Here is a 24,608-nt window from a genome sequence, read left to right on the forward strand (position 1 = left end):
CTTCCCTCCAGCCCAGACCAGGTGGAAACGAGGCTCTGGCCTCGAGCCCCTCCCTCAGAGCGGGTTGGAGTGAGCATTCAATCCTGATTAGCTCCACCGGGCTCCCTCGTAACCTTTTCATTAGGAAATTATGTTTAATAGAAATTATTCTGACACCTCTCAGCAGCGTTTCCCTGCAATTCATTACCACCTCGGGGGAGGGGGGCAGGCAGCTGAGTGGCTCTTTGGCCCGAATCCTTCAGGGGACCCCCACCCCCCACCCTGGTCCAGTCGTTGCCTGTGTGGGTGGAAGGGACGCCGGACAGAGGTGTTCCAGCTTGGCGTCCCCTCAGAGAGGCAGGCCAGCTGTTGGAGCATATCTGGGTGGGAACCGCCTGCTCTTAGCACCCTCCCCTGGGTCCGATTTGGGACTACCCAGCTGCTGCCAATGATGCTTGTGTGGCGATAGCATCCTGATTCCTGTTCTGTTGTCACACTGTCCCCACCAGGGAGAGAACACAGTGGTCTCCAGCTGCTACAGAGCGGGAAACACTGCCCATGCTTCGTGCTCTGTTGTCTCTGTCCTCCTGCAAACTCTCTTCTCTCTCCTCTGCTCCCTTCCTCCTGAAGCCTCCTGGGATGAGTCCCCTCCAGGTCGGCTCTGCTATCATTTCCTCCCCCTTTGGCACCTGGTCCTAGGGGAGGTGGTGTCGACACCTGTTTCTCACCTGACTCATGGGAGTCTGCTCTGCATCCCTGGACTGGCTGGGACTGGGGAAGGAGAGACTCGATCAATACTTGGCCTCGTCCATCAGCGTGTCTCAGGCCTTCCAGAACCCTCCTGTCTCTGTCCTAGCTCTAGACAGTTCTGTTTCTTACACTCCACCTTGTGGGGATGGGTTTTGGGCGGGGGAGCCAAGGCAATGCCACCCTACTTCTCTTGCTTCTGCCTTCTTCCTGATCTGAGAATCAGGTGGGGAGCTTCTCCATGCCCCTCCTCTTCTGGTCCAGGCCCCACGATGCTGCTTCCCCTGCCTCGATACCTTGGATCCTCTGCTCTGTGAAATGAACCAGGTTCCTCATCCTAGCCTCCTCTGAAGAAAAGGGAGTGTACGGGAGCTTGGCGCTGAAATGGTCCCTGCTTGGAGATCCAAGGAGCCAGGATGGATGACCCACAATGCTTTTCTGACCCACCCACTGGTGAGACCCCCTTCCCATTTCCCCACCCACTATCTGAAATTAGCAGCAGCCTAATCTCTCTCTGCCATATCACTCAGTGGTGTAATTGTGCAGAAAAAAATGTATTAAAATGCAAAACACTCAGTTGTACTTCTTTATGTTAAATCCCTTCTTTGCTCTATCTCCCTTTTAATTTTACAAGGTTTTTTCTCTCTCCCCTTTTTATAGAAGGGAAAACTGGGCATGCAGGGAATCATTTCAACTCCCCTATAAATCTCCAAAATGAATACTTAAATTTGAGGGAAAAAAATACATTCTTACACCTTTAATTTCCCTGCTCTGAAGTGTAATGAAAAAGCCTGATTATTTTTAATTCTTCCCTTTAATAATTCAGTGGCAGAGTGATTTAAGACTAGGGTTCATAATTACCTTTCCGCTTTCTTGGCAAATGAAGTTTTAATAGAAATGAGAGCTCTGGTGGCTGAAATGGATTTCAACAGGTGGCTGAGGGGTCAGGCCCAACACCAACTGGTACAGGAGCATTCCCAGGGCCCCTCCAGGGGTGGGGTCTGGACTGGACACGTGGAGGGTGGAGGGAGACGTGTATTGCTGTTGCTCACTGGGGACCATCTCTCGTAACAGTAATGAATGGGCAGTGTGGGTGTTGAATGACAATCTGATTTGTCTTGGAAGGAAGAAATGGGTGAAAAATGGCCATCAAGAAAGTCTTCTTGATTAGCAGTAAATGAATAACCAAGAGGTGAAGGAGAGTAGCTACCATTAATTGAGCAAGTACTATGTGCCAGGCACAGTGCTCAGTGCATCAGAGACATTCCCTCTTCTCATCCTCACGATAATCTATTCTATACACGTGGAAACAGAGGCTCAGAGAGGTACTAACAAATCAAGACCAAGGTAAATGGCAGAGCATGGGTTGAGCCTCATTTCTGTCTGACTCTAAAGCCACCACTGCCCTCTACTGACTGATTTCCCAAGCACTGCCCAGAGACCATCACCCAGACATGGCACCTGCCCCAAGGAGCTTACAGATGGACCCAGACACAGTGGGGTGGGATTGCAGAGAGGTCATAGAGAGGGCATTTGGCCGGGGAGGATTCAGGAGCCCTGGATGCTTCTGCCAGCCCCACTGCCTGTGAGGTTGGAGACCCTAGGAAAGTCACTCATCTTCCCTGAGCCTCAGTTTCCTCATCTATTAAATGGGGATAATAAAACCTGACTTGCCTAGTTCAGGGCCTGTATTGAGACTCAAATGAGAAAATATATGTAGAAAAGCTTTGTAAATCCTCAATTGTTCTGCAAGGTTAAAGGATAATTCCCATTACTTGATAACAGAATACTTAAAACCAAATTCATTTCTACTCTCCTCCCAAAGCCATTTTTTTTCCTGCTGCTTGTATATTCTTTCTACCAAAATCCAGCTCAGACTTTACCTCCTCTTCCAGGAAGCCTTCTGGACTGATGGGCCCAGTCTCAGGGCCCCATTATTCTATGACTCTCCATCCCACTGTCTATTTTTTGCATTTGTTTGAGTTCTTAAGTTCCTTGAGAGCGCGGTGTGTGTGTGTGTGTGTGTGTGTGTGTGTGTGTGTGTGTGTGTATACTCTCTCTAGACTATCAAATCCTGCTACAAGGTTTTTTCTCCCTTTTGTAAACTCAAACTCTGCCTCTGCATTCAGGCTGTAACACATCAGTACAGTTGATTCACTGCCTGAATAGAGACATAGATGCTGAAAACCCACAGATAATCCCGAACCATGAACTGTTGGTGTTGGAGTGCTGAAGCATGCAGTGAGACACCAGTGCAGATACATGCACACTCACACACACGCATACTCAGACACTGACTCACACACACACATCCTTACCAACACGCCTGCACCTGGCTCATCGGAGCTCACCTATATTGTGATGATAATCCACTGGGGACAATTGTACCCAGCCCTTATTTTACAGTTTATAAAATGCTTTTCCATACATTAAAGAATAGGATTCTTGCAATAACCCTGTGCAGAGAGGCAGAGCAGGGATCGCTGCCCTCTTTTCAGAGCAGGAGAGGTTAGGTTGTTTGCCCAGGATCCCTCTGTGAATGGGGAACAGCCTTAAAAGGCCATCACACTCCTGAGCCATGGCTCTTCCTGAGGGGGGCTGTCTGGCTGCAGAGAGAGTGAGGTCTGGTCTATGTGCCTGGGAAGGAGCCTGGCTGTGGTCCTGGAGGACTGTCTGAGAGAGGAGGTGGCTGCCTGGGGGCAGAGACTCAGGACCCGCAGAGACATGAGCCTTGGAGACAAAGCTCTTCTTGAGCCTGGCAGGAATCTGAGTTCTGACCCAGCCCTTTGAGCCTCCCTGTGCCCAGAGGACCTGGGAGTCAAGCTACCCACTCTGGAGTCCCCAACTCTCTACACTCTGGTGTGAGGTAGCTTGCCCCTGGGGGCCTCAGGAGGAAAGGAGGGGGCTGGAGTCAGAGGGGTGGGTCTGAGGGTCTTTGCCTAGATCTCCGCATCCCCTCCTCCCATGAGTGCTCCCTGGAATGGGAAGGCAGCAGAGGGACCCTCAGAGACACTTGAGTCCTGATTGGGAATAAGTGTCTGATAATGACTCCCATCAAATGTCAAGCGGCCTGCTCAGCTCCTCCTGGGCTGATTGCTCCCCCTGGGTGGTGGGCGGGGACGTCTGGCCCTGGATGCGGATGCTTCTGCACTGGGGGAGACCACACCCTAAGGCTTTGAAGGGGTTTGTCTCTGAAGTGAGCTCCTCTTGGGCTGTGGCCAGCTTCAACTCTCATCGCAGCCCTCCCTTTGCCCTTCCTGGATACTGCCATGGGTGGGTATGGCAGGTACCAAGGTGGGTGGGAAGGGTAGGGCTGGAGCTAGAACTGACCTCACTGGTCCTGGGCTGGACAGACTAGGTGGAAGCTCAATCAGGCTCTTTGTAGAAAAGGGTACTGCCCCTTCAAGGCCCTGCAGGAGCACAGGGCTTAACTTCTCCAACACTATGACTTGGGGTCTTTTCTTAAGGCCTGATGTATCTGTTAGTTGGTGCCTTGTAACAAACCACCCCAAAACTCAGTGACTTAAAACAATTAGATCTATGATTTCTTATGAGTCTGTGGGTTATCTGGGTGGTTCTTCTGCTTTTGTCTGGGATCACTTAGGCCCTTATGGTTGGCTGTGAGTGGAGGAGGTGCCTCTGTTGCTCTAGGGTTTTTATGTCTGGGGGGTCAGCTGACCATAGGCAGAGTTAGGAAGGCCTCAGCTGGGACAACTAGGCTCTTCTTGACTTGTCTCTCGTCCCCCAGCAGGCTAGCCCAGGCTTGTTCACATGGTGCTGGCGGAATTCTGAGAGAGAGTGGAAGCTCACGAGGTCTCCTGAAGTCTAGCCTAGGAACTGGGACACTCTCACCTCTGTTGAATTCTAGTGGTCAAGGTGAGTTCCAAGGCAGCTCAGATTCAATAGAGGGGAAATAGACTACTTCTCATCGGGAGGAGCTGCAAAGCCACATTGTCAAGGGGCATGGCTATCAGGTAGGGGAGAATCTGGGGACATTTTGCAATTGACCTACTATATCCAACCTCTGAAGCCGTGTGTCTCCCCTCCTCCAAGGTCTGAGTGGGAAACTTGGCTTTGATTACCAGGGAAGGACTGGGCAGGGCCTTGACGACATGACCTCCCAGGATTCTTCTAGTTCATGTTCTCTTGTTAGCGGGTGCACTGCATCACCTCCCAGCTGTATGACTACAGGCGACTCACTACGTCTCTTTCTGCCTGTTTCCCCACTGGTGAAATGAAGCAGCTGGATTAGATCTGATGATTAGATTAGATGGTTAATTATTGGGAATGTTCTCTGCCAGGAATTATGCCAGGCACTGAGCTAGAAGATCAGTAAGGACCTTCCAGGTTGGGGCAGGAGGACATGCGGGCAGACAGCAGAGAGCCTAAGGGAGTGGAAGAGACTGGTTACGAAATGGGTTCACATCCTTCTCCACCACTTTGGGGAAGTTGGTTTTCCATTTTGAGCTAATCTCCCCTTTGGCAAAACCGGACTGTGACAGTATTTGGCAAGATCCTATACGAGAACACATCTGTCCACCACTGAGTGTGGGGCACACGCCAGTTGCTGCTTGCTAGCCCTCTCCCAGGTTTCCCGTGGAGAGCTGCAGGGATTTTAGTTACTTCTGGTGACATCTGATGTTGGTTTCTCACCACTAAAGAAGTGCTCCTCAGGCTGAAGAAACATGGCGGAATTTGCTGAGTTGGACATGAAGTGTGGAAGGTCATAGAAACAGGGTCATTATATGCCTCAGGTAGAGCAGGGTCAGGGAACTAAGTCTCACTCCAAGCGTTTGTGCCGGTCAGATTCAACGAACATCCCTGATCACCCACCACCCCAGGCATTGTCTAAGATGTTACTGCTTCGATTTCATTCTCACTATGACTTTTGGGGATGGTGTTTATTTCCTATTGTACAAATAAGGATGCTGTAGTCTGTGGCCCACAGAAGCAGTATCTGCCCACATAGCTAGTAATTATGTATTTAGAATCTGTCTTAAACCGACTGGATATAAAGAGAATCATGGCTAACAGACTTGAGATGGGATTTGAATGTAGCTCTTCTGCTTTCGGCACCATTATTTTTCCTACTGCATCACCCTGGAGATGGCTGAGTTCCATGCCCACTGGGAAGAGAACAAGCTGCAATGGCCTTAAAAGGCAGCAGGGAGGATTCAGGTGAACCGAGAACTTCCTGGCTATAGGGAGCCATAATAGTAATGACAACAGCTAAGATCACTGGGGACTTATTATGTGCCCTTTGCAAAAAGCATCTTATTTAATCTTCAGAAGGACTTTATGAGGTTGATACTATTTAGGAAGCTCGTCCAAGGTCACACAGAGAGTGAGAAGTGGATCTGGGGTTTGAACCTGGGGAGCTGGGCTCTAGCTGAGGTTTGGCACTGCCAGCTAAGGTAATGGGCCAGGTGCTTTTCCTGCCTTGGGTCTCCCCAGTCTCCCAGCTGATGAGAGGCTGTGTGCTGCCTGGAGAATGGGGAAGTATACGTCTCGTCCATGCCCAGGAAGGTGCAGCTGGGCTGGTGTCAGTCTGCTCCAAGTGGAGTGGTGTGTGGAGAAAGTACCAGGCTGCCTTTTTCAGGGGGTGAAGCATCAGTCAGATGCCAAGGCCATTAGCTCCCTCGATGGGTGCTGTTCCCTGCTTGGTTGTTTATCATGCTCAAGGCATGAAATTGATTCCAGAAAGCTTGTCCATTTCCTCTGGCTCTTCCTGCAGAGGAGGGAGAGAGAGAGAGAGAGTGTGAGCACGTGTGTGTGTGTGTGTGTGTGTGTGTGTGTGTGCGCGCGTGCTGGCCAGGATGAGGGGACACCCTTGAATTGGCAACCCACATGAGCATATTTCTCCAAGACCCTTTGGGATCTCATCTCCATGTCCAAGGTTGGAGATCTTCCCAAGGCTGCCCAGGGCAGAGCAGGAAGGGGAGCAAGGCCGAGATGGGACCATCTTGTTGAAAGGAGTAAATTCAAGGCTGTCAGGGGAGATTAGGGAACTGGGTAGGGGTCAGAGGACGGTCTCGTGTTATTCTAGGGGACTTCAGTGCCTAGAGCCCATGGGTATGAACCTGGTCACTGATTCTGGAGAAGGTAGGGACATATTATGGGCCATTCTCTGAGGTATTGCTCAATCCAGAGTCAGGCATGGGTGGGCTTTCTGATGTCATTAATGAAGACGGTGGCAATGATCACATTGTAACAAATACTTAGCAAGCACCTATTCTGATCCAGGTTCTAATCTAGACCTGAGGATGTAATGGTGCAAAAGCTGTGGTCCCAGGTGCCAAGGAGCTCAGAGTTGTGTGTGTGTGTGTGTGTTTGTGTGTGTGTGTATGTATGTATGTTGGGGGCGTGTAGTGGAGACTCACAAAGAGGCTCATGCCTCTGTTAAGACAGCTGTAAGAGGCATGAGCAAAGTGCTCGGGCTCTGGGGGATTCTGGGAAGGAGCCACCTCGGTGAGGTCTTCAGAATGAGTAACTCTTGCCGAGGGCGGCACACACTTCTGCATCAGGCGGGGTTCATGTCCATAAGTAATAGACCAGATCTGATGACTCAGGAATCTATTAGAAGAATATGGGGTGTCTCATCTAGTCCTGGGGAGGGCTGGAGAACCAGACGAAGCTTCCAGGCCCGATGCCCTACACAGACCCAGACTGATGGGGAAAACGGAGCCACTGCTGCTTTCCCGTCAGACACCGGGACCCTCTACTGCCACCCCCACTGATAGCGCTTCTGGACCAACCCTGCTATCACTTCTACACCAAAGCTGCTTCTCCCTTCCTTCCTTCCTTCCTTCCTTCCTTCCTTCCTTCCTTCCTTCCTTCCTTCCTTCCTTCCTTCCTTCCTTCTGTCTTTCCTTCTTTCCTTCCTTTTTTGTTTTTAAATGGAGGTACTGGGGATTGAACCAGGACCTTGTGCAAGCTAAGTGTGTGCTCTACCCCTGACATACACCCACCTACCCCTAAAGCTGGATTTCTCCACTTCCACCCTTGCCAGGACAGTAAACTCTGGACACTGCCTCCTGACTCAAACCCCTCCCTTCTAGAGTGAATTCTCTTATGAGTGAACCTGATTGGTGGGGTCTGAGTCACACGTCGGGGCCCTAACTACAAAGGAGGCTGGACAACCGAGTTTCTGATTTCTGTCTTGGGAGGGCGTGACTCCTGAGGCTGGAAACTCTCGAGTTCAGCAAAAATGCTTGCTGGCAGCCAAACCAACTGGCAACAAACGTGGTAAAGCCCACGGCAGGGATGATAAGTCTGCAAGAACAGGAAATGGGCTTTTTTTGCCAGTAAACCTTCTGCCCCTGGCGTGTGCCTGGCAGGAGGTAGGCAGTCCATACATGCTTGTTGAATTAATAAATAAATGACGGGGCAGGGGAGGGGTGATGTTGATCATGGGCTTGGGCAAGCCATTTCTTTCTTTACGGGTATCCCAGAAAACAGTGAAGACACCTGGACAGCAATTTGTATCTGATTTGGCTCACTCTTGCCAACCGGCCTGTGATCTGGGTCATTGGTCTGATTCTCTGCTCTTTGGGGGAGCGGGCAGTGGTCTGGTTCTTAGGATTCGGTGGAGAGGAATTGACCCAGTCTGAGCCTGGGGAGTGGTTGTTGAAATAAACATGACTAACAATTAAATATGTATTGACTTCAACAATCTCTACACACTTACTCACCTGTTAGTCCAGTGGGTACTGTCTACCCCGCACCTGGTCCCCGCTTCCTCCTCCCTCACAGAACCTGTGTTGGTGTGTGCCTCAGGGAGAGGCTGGCCCCACCCCCAGCTCCTGGACAATCTGACTGGGCTAAGGTAATTCCAGTCTCCTTGCAGACATTAGGTTAGGATGGGCCAGTGAGATGCAAGGAGAGTTTTTCTTACAGGTGGGGGGAAGCCTTCTTCAAACTTCTGGAAGAGTCTCTGAGAGTTGCCGTCTTCTGGTTTGCTCTGAACTTTGTCATAGGATCTAAGGCTCTTAACTACCCCAGCCATTTCGTAATCAAGTCCAAGGATCATGGGTACACAGAGAGAATCATGGGACCAGGCTTGCATACCACACCAGGTTTCCAGGGCTAGTAAATTTCTGTATGCTCTGAGCCACTTTGAGCTTATGGATGTTCTGTCATTTGCCCCTGAAACCCCCCTAACAGCTACACGGATCACTGGTTGCTCACATGTAGTGGTGGCTCAATCCCAGGAGATGGCAAGGCTGGCATCTGGGTAGTACTGAAGGGGTTAGAACGGCCCCTCTCCTCACCCTCAAAGGCTTTCCCATTGGCCCTTCTGGTAGTGCCTGAGATGTATCAAGGAAGGGCTTTCCTTTCAAGGCAGCCCTGTGTCTAGGGGGCCCTGTTTAGGAAAGAAATGCTCCAAGGAAGGATCACCCACAGTCAGTTAGCATCTTGGAGCATGAAAGACTTTATCAGGGAGGTGCAAAGCCTCCCATGGCTTGGGGTTCAGATGGAAAGAGACCTTGGACAGAAGGGGAGGTGGGGCAGAGCCTTCTGCCCCATTGTCACTCCCCAACAAACAAAGATGGAGGAGTCGCTTTCTGCCCACATCCATGCCCTGGCCTGGCACAGTTCTTCAGGGTAGAGTGGGGTGAAACAGCCTCTGGTAAGCACTCAGTGTGTCCTGTGACCCCAGCTAAAACAGTGATTGTCAGAGGCATTTGTCTCCCAGTCACCACCCCCAGGGGCAGGGGTCGCTCTTACATTACTTAAAGAGAAGTGGAGGGCCCTGGGCTCCAGAGGGCTCCAAACTGCTCCATATTTTCCTGGGAGGGGAGTCAGGTGGAACATAAATAAGACAATTTATTCAGAGAAACCATCTCCCCTATTTACATTTAAATTGAATAATTTAAAACACCTTTACCCATTTCCATAAATTATCCCCTGTTGGACGGGCAGTTCAGCTGCGTGGAGGGGGTGCCATCCTGGGGAAAGGCCTAATTACATTCCCTGCTACAGGGCTGGGGTGGGAGGGGGAGCGTGCGAGGAGGGGAGGGGCAGCAGGCTCGGGGGAGGGGAGGCAGACGTTTGTCTTAGGATTGGCAGGAAGAAAGAGAGAGCTAGTAAGAAGCTGAGGTTCCTTTAAGAGCTTTACAACTGGGAGGTAAAGGGAAAAAAAAATCTTCCTCTGATCACAGGAACAAGGCATCAGGGCCAATCCCTGGCCTCCCAGCCACGGCATCACCCAAGTTTGACCTGGGTCAGCTGTCCTGCGTTTATAGATTCCGCAGACCCAGTCTCTGGCACCAGCGAAGGAGGGAAGAGGAGGAAAGAACTGGGCTTCCTCAGTGATGAGTTAGTTACAGGCATTTCCCAGGCACTTGCTCCTAGCCAGGTTCTGGGCTGAGTGCTGGGGACGCAGGGTAAACAGCCGCAGGCCGCCCCTCAGGGCTCTGGGAAGGGGTGAGAAGACCTCCTTTCACACAGGCTGTGTGCTCGGAGGGGAGGGACAAGACCCACAGGAGGGGGAGGAGTGAGGAGCCGGCCTGCAGCGGCCCCCTGGTTCACAGGGGAGGTGGCGCCTGATGTCCCTGGGAGGCTGGGCCGATGTAGGGAGGTGCTGAGGAAGAGAAAAAGTATCACCAAGAAGGCACCAGTGTGAGAAAAGTCTCAGAGGTGAGATGGTTCAAGGTCTGGGGACTGAGGAGGCCAGAACGACTTCGGGGGAGGAAGGATGGAGTGGGGTCAGCTGGGCTTCGCCCTTCCGGAATTGCTGGCGCTGGTGCTGGCGCTGGCGCAGGAGCCAGAGCAGCTGCCTGGGCTTAGTGGCACTGCCATGGTATCCTTTCCCCCCACTGCCCACCGAGAGCTTGCGTGGAAGGAGCTGGGCATTTGGATCCTCTATCACTGACTCCTTTAGGCTCCTGAGGAAGGGGAGCCCTCCTATCACCCAAGTGTCCCCACCACGGGGCCAGTGGAGCTGGAGGCTCTTCCCAGGCCCCCCGATGCAGAGGGGAGCTGATCCCTGGCATCAGCCCACTCAGTCTTGGGGACCCTGGGATCCCTCTGCCTCCAGGATCTCCTGGACTGCCTCCCTACTCCCCTGCCCTCTGGGGTCACCTCTCTCTGGCCTCCCCAGAGGTGGAGCTCTCTCCAGCTCACCTCCTCTCCCCCAGGGAGGGGTGGCTCTGGACGCAGAGTAGAGTGACGGAACCACCCCCCCACCACGATGGAAGGCAAAATGCCCGGTGAAGCCTGCGGGCCAGGGAATAGTGAAGGGTGGCCTTCAGGGAGGCTGGTGACAAGCTCTTTAGCGCTTGTGACAACCCTAGGAGGCAGGCATGATTAGCTCTGTTTAAGAGGTGAGGAAATGGAGGCTCCAAGCTGGGGAAAACAGGATTTGAACTTTGTTCTGTTTGCCTGGAAAGCAGGTGCGGGACCCCGACCAGCAATCTCCAGCGAGGAGTGCTGTGCTGAGGGCGGTGTGAGCAGATGGGGCATAAACCTCTCTGGGAAAACAGATTAAAGTGGAGTGGTGGTGCTTAAGAGCCATGCAGTAACCTTGCATGTTAATGGAATCTCATCAATGTGCGTTGCCATCTTTCTGGGCTCTCTTGGGACAGCAGAGAAAAATGTGTGTGGGTCAAGGCACACCTGGCCCCTTCTCCTGCCTTTTCAGAGCCAAGGGTCTTAAAATAAGCTCGTGTCTTCCAGGAAAGAGATGTCTCCAGTGGTGGCCTCTGAGATACTTTTTAGCCTCTTTTCAACACCCACTGTCCCCTTGGGTCAAGTCCCCTTGGGTTTTATACTCTCTTATTGGAACCAGACAGATCTAGGCTCAGATCTCAAATCTATCATTTGCTCACTGTGTGACCTTGGGAAAGTCACTTGCCCTCTCTGAATCTAACTTTAGAATCATAGGCCTGATGTCAGAAGCTTGTTGTGAGCATTGTATGAGCTTGGATGTTGAGCCACATGGTATAGAGCTCAGCACACAAAGCAGCGGTTCAATAAATGTCCGCTTTTTTTCTGATGGGTCTGCCACCATTAACGAGGTCCTTCCAGCTACTGCTTGACTTTCTCGAAAGTCATAGAGAACCTTGTCTGGGAGACCTTCCACAATTCGCTCCCTGCAACACTCACCCACTCAGTATCCCCTGGGCACTGAGGTGTTCAGTTTGCAGGTGCTGGCATATGACTGGAGGTGGAGCCATGCTCCATCAATTTCTTGCTGTATGACTTTGGGCAATTGACTTAAGCCACTTGATATTCGTGTCTCACTCCCTTCTTCTGTTAAAAGAGACAAAATAATACCTACCTTACAATGATATTGTGAGAATTAAATGAGCGATAACTTGGGTTAAGCACCTCGTATGATGTGGGGCACACAGCAGTTGCTCAGTAATTGCAGTGTAATCCTTTCTTGTGTGTGTGTGTGTGTTGGGGGTGGGCTGCTCTCCATCAGGTTGGGTCCTCCCAGGCAGGGACAGCCTCCTCTCTCCCCTGGGTCTCCCTGAGCACCAAGCAGAGATAGTCCCCATCCTGGAGGGCTTGCTACTGGGAAAGAGTAACCCCTCCACTTCCTTCATAGGCTCCCAGGCTGTTCATCTGATGAACTGGGTACTTGTGAATTAACTGTTGGTGAGGCGGTTGCAGATGTGGCTAGGATGGCAGCGGAGCTATTTGGGGATAATTTTCATCCCTCTGTTGAGGTTCCGCATTTGAGTTTAGGGTCTCAAAGATCTGCAACACAGGGATCTACTTAATTCCACCAAAGAGCTTTCGAGCATCTAAATGATTGGGCACAGCCATCCCTGAGCTGCATCCTGGACTAGTACTTGGGCATTAGAGGCACCTCAAGATCCCAGCAGGACATGCCCCCCAGGTACCATCTTATTCCTGCCCACCCAGCTGCAAGGACGATAGATTAACCAGATTATACGGCCCTGGGAGAGGGAGGCCAGCAGGGGGGGAGGGTGCTCGTGGGGGAGCACTGCCACAGATGTCCTGGATTATGGCTCAGACACAACTGGCTGTTTGATTTCCAGAGGAGTTTCTAATTTCCCTGAGCCTCAGTTTCTCATAAAACAAGGGATGAGAGTGGATGACCTCCAAGGTCACCCAAGAATTTTAAAGTTCCGAATTTCTAGGTCTAACCTGAATCCTTCTTGCTGCATTTGGAGCCAACAGAGGATGTATACTTGCTCATAAGTGAGCAACATTGGGTAAATGCTAGAGGGCTGTGATTTTCTAGTCGCTTATAGAGGGAGAGCTTTGGTGGGATTATATTCTAATTAAATATTTAATGAGGTGTGTTTGCCTTTAAAATCACTGCCACCACCTTGGGGAGAAGTCTCCTTTGTGTTCTTATTTGCAGCTTACCTGCAAATTGCAGTGTTGAGCCCAGCTGGAAGTCTCCCCCTAAGACTCTGTGGGGTCTAGCGGTCTAAATAGATTGTCTGAAGGGCAAAGGAACATCTCAGGGCTCTGAGCTTGCCCTTCCTACCCCACTTCCCAGAGCCTATTATGGTGTCCCCAGCAGGGTCCAGAAAATGGGATCAGCACCAGGTTTGGGGCTGCTCTTTATTCTGTCTGCTCTCTGAGAGCTGGGGAGAGTGTGTGCTTTTTTCTCTGTGTTAATAAAACCTGAAATGAGTCTTCATTAAGGGCTCCATTAAGAAGCCACTGTTATTCTTGGCACTCATTAGCCTTCTACTCACCACTAAATTGCCACACTGGTGTTTTCCCCAGGCTTTGCAGAGCCCCCCTCCCAGTGCTGGAGAGCTGCTTTTAAGATGGACCTCAACTTGCAGAGCCTCAGAGATGGGAGCACTGGTCCCTCACTAGCTCATCTTGCCCATGCCCCTGTCTCTGGACAATTGCTTGTCAGATTGCTAGAGCCTTTCTTAGCAGGCTGTTTAAGGATGTAGTGGATCTAGGTGGAAGTTCTAACTGTCCTTTTTTGCTGCAATGTAAGCCCATTTGCTGATTTGAACCTTTCGCTAGGATAATGAAGAGTATATTTCTTTCTAAGAACACTTTGCTTTCTCCTGCTGAGTTGAGGTCCTAGATTCAGTTTGAGAAGTGATGAAGTCCTGCCTCCTTCGTGTCCCCTCATGCTAGGACCCACCCTACACAAAGTATTTATGGAGGGTAAGTTTGTCTCTTAGGGTTATGCTCATCTTCCCCCTCTCGTGCCCTTCTTCTCTATTTCCTCAAGGTCCATCTTCACCCTTATTCTCTCCAGACTTCAGGACAACTCCCAGGCCCTTCTCCAGGACCTGTGGCTGCTTGACCCCTTCCCCTGAAGGAATCAACTAACATATGCATACTATGTGCTGAGCCCTGGGCTAGGTCCTTATTTCACTCAGCCAGAATCACAGTCCCATAGGGTGGGCATTACTGGTGCCATTTTGTAAAGGAAAAAAACCCAAACCTCAAAGGGGTTTGGGTCCTTGGTCACACAGGTGGCCAAAGGTAAAGCCAGAATCACACCCAGGACTCCTGGCTCTGAGCAGATACACTGCCTATGTCACCGCACCATCCTTGTCTTCTCACCCCTCCAGGGCTTGAGTGATCAGGTAATTTAAGAAAGGACTCAGACCCACTGCGAGTGGCTGGCTGCTGATGAGAAAATTAGATTAAGTTTTTTTTTTCCTGACATGTCAGGACTTTTACAGTCAAGTGGGTATTGTTCCCTTCAATGTAATCCACTTGGAAAGTTTGATATGTATTACAATCATGTCCCACTGTCAACGCACCTTTGCGACTCCCCTTGGGAAGTCTGTAGCATATAATCTTGAACAGTGGTGAATGTTTATCTTTCTAGGGTGAACTGTATCTTTGGAAATACCCCCAAATCATTTGTAGTCAAGTCTGGAGAATAAGGTGAGGCATTAGAATAGGTGATTCTGCTTTGGGTGAAGTGCCTCTGAAAACATTGCTCAGTGAAGTGTAGTACAGACACTCAGTGTCCCATGGGTCCCAGCTTTTGGGTGGTACAGATGATTTCTCAGATGTTTCAGAATCTTGACATGTGAAATAAAGCTTGATCGGCTATTCAATGGAAGAGACAGGTGGGGGAAAGGGAGGGCACTGATGCTTGAAAGCAAATGACTCATGATCTTGTCTCATGATTTGGAGCCACTTTTGGGCCAGGGGAGTGGGAACTCCCTTGGAAGATACATGGCCCTCTGGTCCTGGGTCAGCTGGGGCATCACTGGCTTTTTGAGTATCATTTCCCTGCAAAAGGGTGTTGCCCAGTTTGACTTTATCTGGAAGACACAGTAACGGGAATGCTCTCTCTTCTGTCCATCACAAGACTGTGGCTCAACCTTTTACAACACAATTTCTTGTTTTCTTGTGAGACTCTGTTTCCTTGCCTTAATTGAACGCTTCAGCCATCAGTCTCACTGTTAATTGTCTTTTTCAATGAGTTGGATCTTTTCAATATTGTTTCAATATTTTCATGGGGCCCAGGGAGGGAAAGGGAGGGAGCTGGACAGTTGCTTCTGGCAATGTCCTGCTTACCCACCTGTCTTTAAACCTGGCAACTCTGTATAACATCCAATTGTTTTTGGTATTATCTTACTTCCACACACCTCTTTAAGCCTCTCAAGTGTCCCCTTTGCAAGATTTCCAAGACTTTGGCTCTGTCAGAAATACCCACTCCCTTTATGAGGAACCAACCCCGCAAGCACTTCCTGTCTCCATGAGCTCGGCTGGAGCTGGCTGTGGTGGAGCCAGGAAATGTATGCTGGGATGACACTGAGGAGATGCTGCCGTGGGCCGATGCATGTCAATCTCTCCTCCTCTGCTTTCAGGGAAAACCCACCTGGTGAAGTTATTGTCATATGAAGTATGTACAATTTAATAGGGGCCCCTGGAGTTAGGTACCCTTGCCTCTGTTATTTCAGACAAGCTCAGTGAAAACTTTGGGAAATTACTCCACCTCTGTGAGCTTCAGTTTTGTGATCTGCAGAGTGGGAATAATAATAGCTATATTCTGGGAGGTTGTGAGGACCAAGTGTGATGCTTCATACGAAGAGCTTGGATCGTGACTAGTGCACAACAGATGCTCAAAAATGAAAGGCATCTTTATGATGACTGGAATGGTCATCATCAGTGCTCCAGCCGGTTGTGAGCTGTGGCTGTGGCTGTGGCTGTGGCTGTGGCTGTTTTGGCCAGATGAACTAACTGGTCACAGAGGGAGGGAAGGGGAGGTCAGTGATATCTGTCCATGGTTCTGATTCATTTGGCCAAGAGCCATTTTGACTGATCCAATAAACGTCAGTGATCACCTATTTTTGTGTCAGATACTCCCCTAAGTACCAGGCTGTTCAGGTAAAGAGGAAGCCTTTCATCTAGGCTCCCAGACAGTCTCATGTGTACATAGGTGACAGTGTGTGTGACATGCCCATCTCATGTGCATACACATATGTAGGCATTTTTAAATCACTGGGTGTAATGTGAGTGTAGTCTGTGTGTGTACTGGGGGGAGGATGAGTGGTTTGGGGCTGAAATGTAGGAGAGGAATTGCTGTCATGCAGCTCACCTGGGCAAATACCTGGTAAGATGGCCCCTCCTTGGCCATGAGGAGAGGGTGGCTTCATAGAACTTCCCAGAGAAGTACACTGGCCCCCACCTCTCTCCTCCTCTAGATGGCCTACCAGAGCAGAGTAAATGTGAGGCCAGAGCTGAGCTGCTCTCCTGATGGGCACTCCAAACTAATTTTCTGGTGCATTATACACTTTGCCTTTTGAACAATCAATGGCCTTAAATGCTGTTTGGTTCCTGCAGCCAAATCCAAGAGAAATAAGACATAATCCATCTGGCTGATATGGCCAGAGCAGGGAGGGAAGGAGAGAGAAAGAGGGAGGCTTGAGCTGCCCTGGAGATCTCTGCTTGGCTCAGGGAGGGCGGGGGAACTGGAGGGACCTGCCAGCTTTCAAGGGAATGGGCCTTTAAGAGATATTGATGGCTGGCTAATCACGGCCCCATTTGTCTCAATGCATTCTACCCATAGAGCTGTCACTCCTGTAGGAGCTGAGCTCTAGCGGGGAAAGGCTGGGATACGGCTCAGAATTTAATATTCAGAGGGAGAGCCCTGGCCCCTGGTGTGGATGTCCTCCAATCCTGGATGGAGGGTCTGGCAGTCTGGAGTTAGATTTCGGGCATAATCTCTTAGAAGCCCTGAGATGGCACCAGGTAGGTTATCCTGGGGGGCAGGGATGTGAGGTCTCAGAATATTCTGGGGGTTGCTTGGAGGACCCCATTACAGGCTCAGGAGAGGACCTGGCCCTGCAGGTCCTGCCCTGGGGCTCAGCCTGGCAGGGGTGGGATGTGGGGAGTTGCACTGCAGGAAAAAGGGGGTTGACTTGGTCTCCCCATTCAGGTTATTCCCTACAGGAAGAGGGAAAGCAGAATCGCTCTCCTACAGAGCATCTGCTCCCACAGGTGAGATTTCTAGAAGGACAAGCTGTGAGCATCTCAGGTGCCCCTGCTGCTTCTGACAGCCCAGCTGGGGCGACTGCATCCCGAGGACCCCTGCACGTCCTCCACCTCTCCCTCTCCCTCTGGCCTGTGCTCCTCTCAGGGGAATGAGTTGAGGGAGTCGGGTGCCTGGCCCAGGGCTCAGTTTCCCTGTCTCTTTCTAGGAACAATGCCATCTAGAGACAGATTAGTGGAAGATGCAGACCTCTGCTGGACCCAGGGATTTGGATCATTCCCCTTGCGGATGGAATACCCAGAAGGTAGGAGAAATGACGTTTGTGGTGTGAAGTCAGTCAGGTAGCAGCCTGGTGAGATGTGAGTGTGGCAGGAACACATCTTCCCAAAGGGTGGTTTGGGGGTGGTTTCCCTGCGGAAGGCCTGTAGGTGGAGGCGGTGGGAGGTGGCCGCTCTCCGGCCCTGCCCTGCACCTGGCTCTGGGGAATGGGACCCACCCTAACTGCCTGTCTGCATCTGTAAGCACTGCCGCATGCCTGGGCTGCTGCTGGTACCACACCTGAGACACAGGTGACACCTCAGGGTAGGGGAGGGTGGCAAGGCCAGTAAGGGGCCCAGCCAGGTGCCAGGGCAGAGCAGCCACAGGCAGGGGGCTGGGAGCCTAGGCCGGGTACAGCCCCTATACAGAGGGGGCTTCAAGATGGGCAGTTGGGAGCTAACTTGGAGGGTGATGAAAGGGAGGCTCAGTGTTGGCTTGAGCCACGGAGGCCCCCCCAGCTCTTCACAGCCAGGGCCGGGGGCTCCCCTCCAAGGCCTGGCCATATCTGCCCCTGCTTAGCTAGAGAACGGCTCCTGCTTCTTTGGTCCAGGACAGCTCCGCCTTCAGCGGCTGCAGCACTGACAATCCAGCGCTGGGGGCAGCTCTGTGATAAGGGCGGGGCCTGTGCACTTCTCCGATGGGTAATTATGCTTCGAGCGTGTTTTACGGAGATGCAGGGCTTGTCTGACAACGCACACGCTTGTTCCTGCTGCCGAGGCAGCTGGGGAGCTGAACGGAGAGGCCAGGAGCTGGAGATGACGTTGCAGCTTGGGGAACCCGTCGTGAATAATGAGCTTCTCATCCCAAGGAACGCTCATCCAACTGGGTCTCCTGTTCCTCCCCTGGCCCAGGAAGGAAAGCAAGGGGGTTGGGGCTGGGTCAGAGGACCCCTCGGAGTAGAGGCAGCTGGGGAATATCACACACTTATGGTAAAAGTTATTATAAACATTTATTGTTAATTATTTCAATAGCAGAGATGCCTAATATTTGTAGAGTGTTCTGTATGTTTCAAAGCATTTTCACTTTGGATTCTCACCATAGTCCTTTGATGTATGGACAGATCTTTATCCCCACTTGAATGATGAACAGGGAGACCCAAGAACATTAGGTGGCTTGGTCAGCCAGGTCCAAAGCCTGGTTTCCTGATTTGGTGTTCAAGGCACCTTCTCTGTCTCCAAGTTGGGCAGTCTCTCTGTTACACCGAGTCCCCAGCCCTGCGTCATTCCAGAGGCCCTGTGTGTGTGAGGCCCCTGGGCGGGAGTGGAGAGGAAGGGTCAGGCGGGAGAAGGGGCCAGGTCCCCGCATCAGGGCGCTCCTGCAGAAGGACAGGAATTCACGGGAGGTGGAGTGAAAGTGACCTGAAGTCACAGGCAGTGAGGGTGAGACGGCCCAGTGAGTGTTTCCACAGATGCTGCCCCACCATTCTGGGAGGCGGCGACACTGATTGCCATCTGCTTGCAGGTTTGCTTTAAAAGACACTGCATGACAAAAGCAGCCCTTTCTGTGCACTGCACACGTGAAGATGATGCCAACGAACACTCTGTGGATTCTGTACTGAAAAACTGAGAGACCAGAAAAGATGATAGGATTGTTCAATTGGGCTGGGGTAAACCATGGAAGGCTTCCTGATGGAGGCAGTTCTGAGCAGAGTCTGGAAAGAAGGAGAGGACAGGCACCATTAGAGGGGAAACGGAGGGCCTGGGGCAAAGGGATGAAAGCATGTTTGGGATGGTGAGCATTTTAGCTTCGAAGGCTCGGGGCAGGGGGACTTAGGGTGGGTGAAGGACTTGGGGTGGCAGGTCAGATGTGAATTGGATAAGCTAGAAATTAAGGAGCCCCTGAGGATGGTTATAAGGGGAGAAATACAATCAAAACAGTGTGAAATCATTTGCAAGGCTTTGTGTAGAGTCAGGAGTGAAAGGAGGGACTGAAGACAGGTGTGGGCGGATGAAGACTCATGCATCAGCTGCGCCCAGCTCTGACTTGGATTCCAGGCACTGGCCATGGAACCTGGAATTCTCTGGATGGCTCTGGGGCTTTAGGACTGTCAGCACATTCTGACCTAGCCCTGCTTTCACATTGGTCTGCATTCTGGAACTTGGCGGGATGGACGGTTCCCACAGCCCATTGCCCCGACCCACAGTGCCTTCCTTCTCCCAGCCAGGACCTAGCCTTCCCTCTACAGGATGCCAGTTCAGTGCTGGATTCTGCCTCAGGCTCCAAGACAAATCTTGCTGCTCTGGGAAGAAGCCCTGGTGCTCCTTCTGCTCCACTCTGGGGTGATTGATGACTGCGGGAGGTGGGTGAGCAGCCTGCCTCCCCCAGCCCAGTTCAGATGGTTGTAGTGGGTGGGAAGTAGGATTCCAAGGGTAGAGTAGTGGCCAGGAGGACAGGCCAGGGAGATGACCAGGGATGTTCCAAAAAGTGGTTAGAGTGGTTCTAAATGGAGTTGCTGGTGCCAGGGGCCAGGAGATGGCTGCAAAGTACTATAGAGTTAGCTTAATATTGGATTCTTACGAGTGGGAAGAAAGCGATACTATGCCACCCAATTTCTTGCTTTCTCAAGGCCACCCTGGACCAGGGCTCTGAAAGACTCATGATGGCTATGGAGTGAGGGCCCTCTATTGTCTTCAAGAGGAGGCCAAGGCTCAGGAAGAAGGAGGTGGTTTATCCTTAAAAGGATGTGCCCTGTGAGTCCCACCGCACAGCGCCTTTCTCAACCTTTGCCCTTCTCTCTGGGCTCCCACGATGTAAGTTTCAGCCTTTCTAGGGAATTTGAAAGGGACAAATCCTCCTCTTGGGATTTGGGGTGGGGGTAACCCAGGAGCTATAGGCACCTGTAAAACCAATTTAAAAATCAGTCTAGCCAACCAGCCCCCAAAGGAACCAAGGGAGCTATAGAGTAACTCAAAAGCAGACACTAATGGAGGAGAAAAGAAATGTAGTTACATATTCATCAGCTTTTAAATATTCATGAGGATTGTAAAGCAGATTAATTTTCATGCCTCATTTCTCCCGTGGTTCCCACTGTCCATATTTTACCACAGCAGCAGAAGAAAAAGGAGCTATGGATCACTTGGCCACTGCCCTCCCCATCACTTAAGGAGCAGCACGTGTGCGTGTGTGTGTGTGTGACAGGTGGGGGACGGCGGGGTGGTCACTATGGAGGTGATGGTTTTCGTCTCCTGAGGGACAGGTCCCTTTGGTCGAATCAGGCCCATGTGAGGAAGGCAGGACACAGCAGCAGTGACAGTGATGGTGACAGTGTAGGGAGGTGTCTGAGGGAGAGGGAGCATTCTGGAGCAGAGGGCTCTAGGGCATCGAGATAATTGCCGGCTTCCCCAGGGTGAAGAGAGGAAAGGACCTTCACCAGAGTCAGCAAGAGTTTCATTTACACTCCCCCAAACTAACTGTCTGAGACGAATGATTGAGTGGGGTGACAGAGCAGGGGAGAGGGCATGCAGAGAGGGAGCAAGTAAGAGAAGGACGAGAGAGACTGAAGGACAAAGAGAAGGAGGGCACTGAGGGGGAGGAAGAAACAGGGGCAGGGGGAAGGAATGGACAGGGTGACCAAGGGCCCCATCTGTCATCTGTTCCAGGGGACAGCATTAGAATAAAAGGTCATCAGATAAAAGCAGTAAGGATGGAGGTTAGATAACGGGAAGGACTTTCAGATCCCAGGGCTATGGGACTGTCTCTCTATAGGAAGTGGGAGAAACGTTTCCCTGAGTCACACACCAGCTGTGAGGCCGAGTGAAGGCAGCCTGAAGCCAGAGATGCATCAGGAATTGCTTGGAAAACACAGCCAGCAAGAGCTCAGAGAGTCAGTGTCAGATGTTTGGTATGGAGAAGAGCCATCCTAAAGCCAGTGGGAGCAAATATCATGGGAATGAAATAATATCATGGGATGAAATGAAAAAATATCATGGGAATGGGAATAAAATGGGAATGAAGGGACAGGCATTCTAGGCAAAGCCTTGTGTCGTCTTGAAATCCTCCTCTCTTGTGTCCCCTCTTTGAACCCACAAGCTCTCCCCTTTTCTCAGGGTCCTAGTCAACTCTTGGGCAGGGCTTTGCTGTTGGGAGTGAGTCCTGCACCCGTGTTCTTCCCAAAAAACCAGCAACACCAGGGCGAGCAGCCTCAGGGCTCAGTTACCCTTCACCTTCTTGGGCTCCAACCAGACAGAACAAGGCAGTTTGTGGTAAGAGTGTTTCCAGGACAGGTTCAAAGCTCAGCCCAGTGGAGCAGGTTTGAGCCAAGACTGAATGACTCAGTTTTGTGGCCCTCAGCCCCCTTCAGCTTCTCCCCAATACCCAGGTCAGCATTGCTGCCCTGAGGCGCCCCTGCCTGGTTTTGGGGCATCTGAGCATCTCATTTTCTGTCTTCCTCTTTTCTCATCTCACCTCTCCCTTCCCTCACTCGCTGCCCATCCTCCACGTTGGGTGCAATATGATCAACTCCTAAAAAGGGCTACTTCCCACTGCTACCTGACTCTCAAGGTCACTCTAGGGCATGGTGGGCATGTGCAGATGAGCAGGGCTGCGGGTGTGGTGCAGGTGCTCCTCCTTCAGGCATGTTTCGTATAGATAAGGAAGTGACAGTGACGTCACTGCATGAAGCCCAAGGTGGGAGGATGGGGAGTGGAGGTTCCCCAAGGTGGGAGGTTTGTGCAAGGAGAGAAGAAGCGCAGACACATGCTTCGAGGTGATGCGTGTGCCCCTCCTCGCCTCCCACCTTCCTGGGTCTGCCACCACCCCTGAGATGGCCTCCACTTGTCACCCAGGCCAGATGTTCCTCCTCTTCCTTGAGAGGTGGTGTCTGCAGTGCGGCTGCCGGGGAGTCTGGGTGAGCTTTTGAGCCCCCAGGGCTTCCCCAACCTGAAGCCTCGAGCCCCAAGCTGGGGCAGTGCTGCCGGGGGCCCTGGGTGTCAGGTGAGCCCAGTCTGGGCAACTCTCAGAAGAGGGCACTGCAGTGGGGCGGCTATAAGTCCTGACTTTGGTGCCAGGTGGAGCCTGAATTTCATATCCACTATCTATGTGCTGCAGACAAGTTACTTAACCTCCACCCCTTATCTTATCTGTAAAATGGAGATAATTACACTCCCGCCTTCCAGCGGGGGTTGGGGAAGCAGGGATGTGGGCACTGAGTAAATGCAGGTGTTATTATATTTTTTGTTGTTGATGGACTTGCTGAGAGGATGGAGGCTGCACCCCACAGCCCTGTCCTGGCTCCCCACTCCAGCTGCTTTCATGAAGCCCCCAGCTTCCTGACTCTTGTTCTGGATCCTTGTCTGACAGTCCCCCAGAGGGACCCATTGCATCCTTAATTGCAATCCTCTTGCTTGGCAAAGCCATCAGCACCTAATGTCCCATGTCATTGCTGGTTCTCTGCCGGCGGACACCGCACTCCAGGGGCTGCTCAGCCACCCAGGACAACTCCATCTGGCTAGGAACGACCATGGCGGTCGGGGGTGGAGGGGGAAGGGGAAGGGCCAGAACCTTCCAGTGATGCATTGGTGACACTATGCTTACAAATCATTTAATATCAGAGGGCGAAGGCCTCTGTGACTCTGTCTCTGGTCCTTTCTACCACTTTGGACCTTCATCTCTTCCCTGGAAACCGCAGAGGTACCTCTGATCTCCTCCACCAGAGCCTTATCCGTCTCCTCACCCAAAAGCAAGCTCTTGGATCCGGGGATAAAATGAGGTTCTCCCAGCCCCCGGCCCCACCCCATCTTGGCTAGGATGTCTGTGAGGGGTTTTTAAGGTAGGGCCCAGCAAAAAGTCAGGGCTGGGGAAGATGAACTCGGAGGAAGGTTCAGGACCCAGTGGAGACTGAGATTAAGAGAAGCATCTCAGTTCCCATTTCCTAGGTCCCAAGGCCAGGTGCCTCTCCTGGGCTAGCACCCATGGTGAGCGCCTCTCTGCTCCAGCACCCAAGGAGCACCCAGGGAACAGGGAGCAGCTTCCTCAGGAGTTCACCTGCAAGACTGGCCTGACGGTGGCTTTGGCTGCCCCCCCAGCACAGGGCTGACGGTAAGTAGGCAGCTCTGTCGGCTTGCCCAGTCACATCAGGACAACAGATTTTGTTCAAAGGAAGCCCAGGGCCTCTCCATGTTTGAGAAAGAGCTTAGAAAAGAGACGGGGGGAGGAGGAGACTCCCAGCTGCCGTCCTTGCCCCTCCCTCCCTGGTCCTTCTGGCCACGTTCCTGCCACCACCTTCCCAGGCGCCAGGGGATGCGTCTCTCTTACCTTGAGCCCCGGAAGAGACAGAAACCCCTTTGCTGGTTCCTCTCAGCGTTGCTGGGATCCGCTGGCATTTTCACAAAGGACTTCCATAAATACTAAGGGAGAACAAAACGGAAGTAATTACAGAAAATACAAACAGCATGAAAACAGTCAAGTTTCTAAAGTACAGGTTTCCCAGCCTCAGATAACCACCCTGGAGCCCAAGATGCTGGCCCGCCTTCCCGCAGGCCCTGGGCCGGGCTCCAGCCCTCGCAGACTGGCCTGCCGCTGCACATCTTGGCTCCCGCGGGGCTGGGCTGCCAGGCCGAGTCCCAGGCGGAGTCCTCCTGCCCCTCTGCGTCCCGCTTGAGGATTGGCCTCAGCCGTAGCTGTGGCATCTAACGCACTGAATAACTCACACCTGGCTTCCGGTGGAGGCTTCAACCCCCTCAAGGGCATTGCTGAGACAGGTAAGCCCTCATCTCCATCCCCAGCCCCATCCACGGGACACCCACTACCCGAGCACATTCTCGCTGTGGAGTCACTGTCTGACTCCCCACGGCCCCTTAACCAACCTGCTCACACACAGTAGAGGACATGTGGCAGCCTTTGTTCAGTGTGACCGGCCCCCAGGACTGAGGTCAATCGGACTAGCACGGGCACCTGAGCCATCCTTGGGGTATTGGAATTGGGACCTAGAGACTATCTCTTCATGCCTTTCTTTATTCCATGTGGGCTTGGGAGCCCCGAGTGGCCATGTTGAATTGTGAGGTCTGCCCAGCTGTGCATGGAGAAGCCAAGGACGAGGTGGGGCTGAGGATGTGAGATGGGGAGTGGGCGGGCAGGAGCTCCTGGTTCCGGCTGGCATTCCTGACCTTCGTGAGGCTTGACCCATGACCCGACTGAGGCTTGACCATGTCCCTGC

The sequence above is a fragment of the Camelus dromedarius genome, chromosome 34 (assembly GCF_036321535.1).
Source record: "Camelus dromedarius isolate mCamDro1 chromosome 34, mCamDro1.pat, whole genome shotgun sequence".
Classification (NCBI taxonomy): domain Eukaryota; kingdom Metazoa; phylum Chordata; class Mammalia; order Artiodactyla; family Camelidae; genus Camelus; species Camelus dromedarius.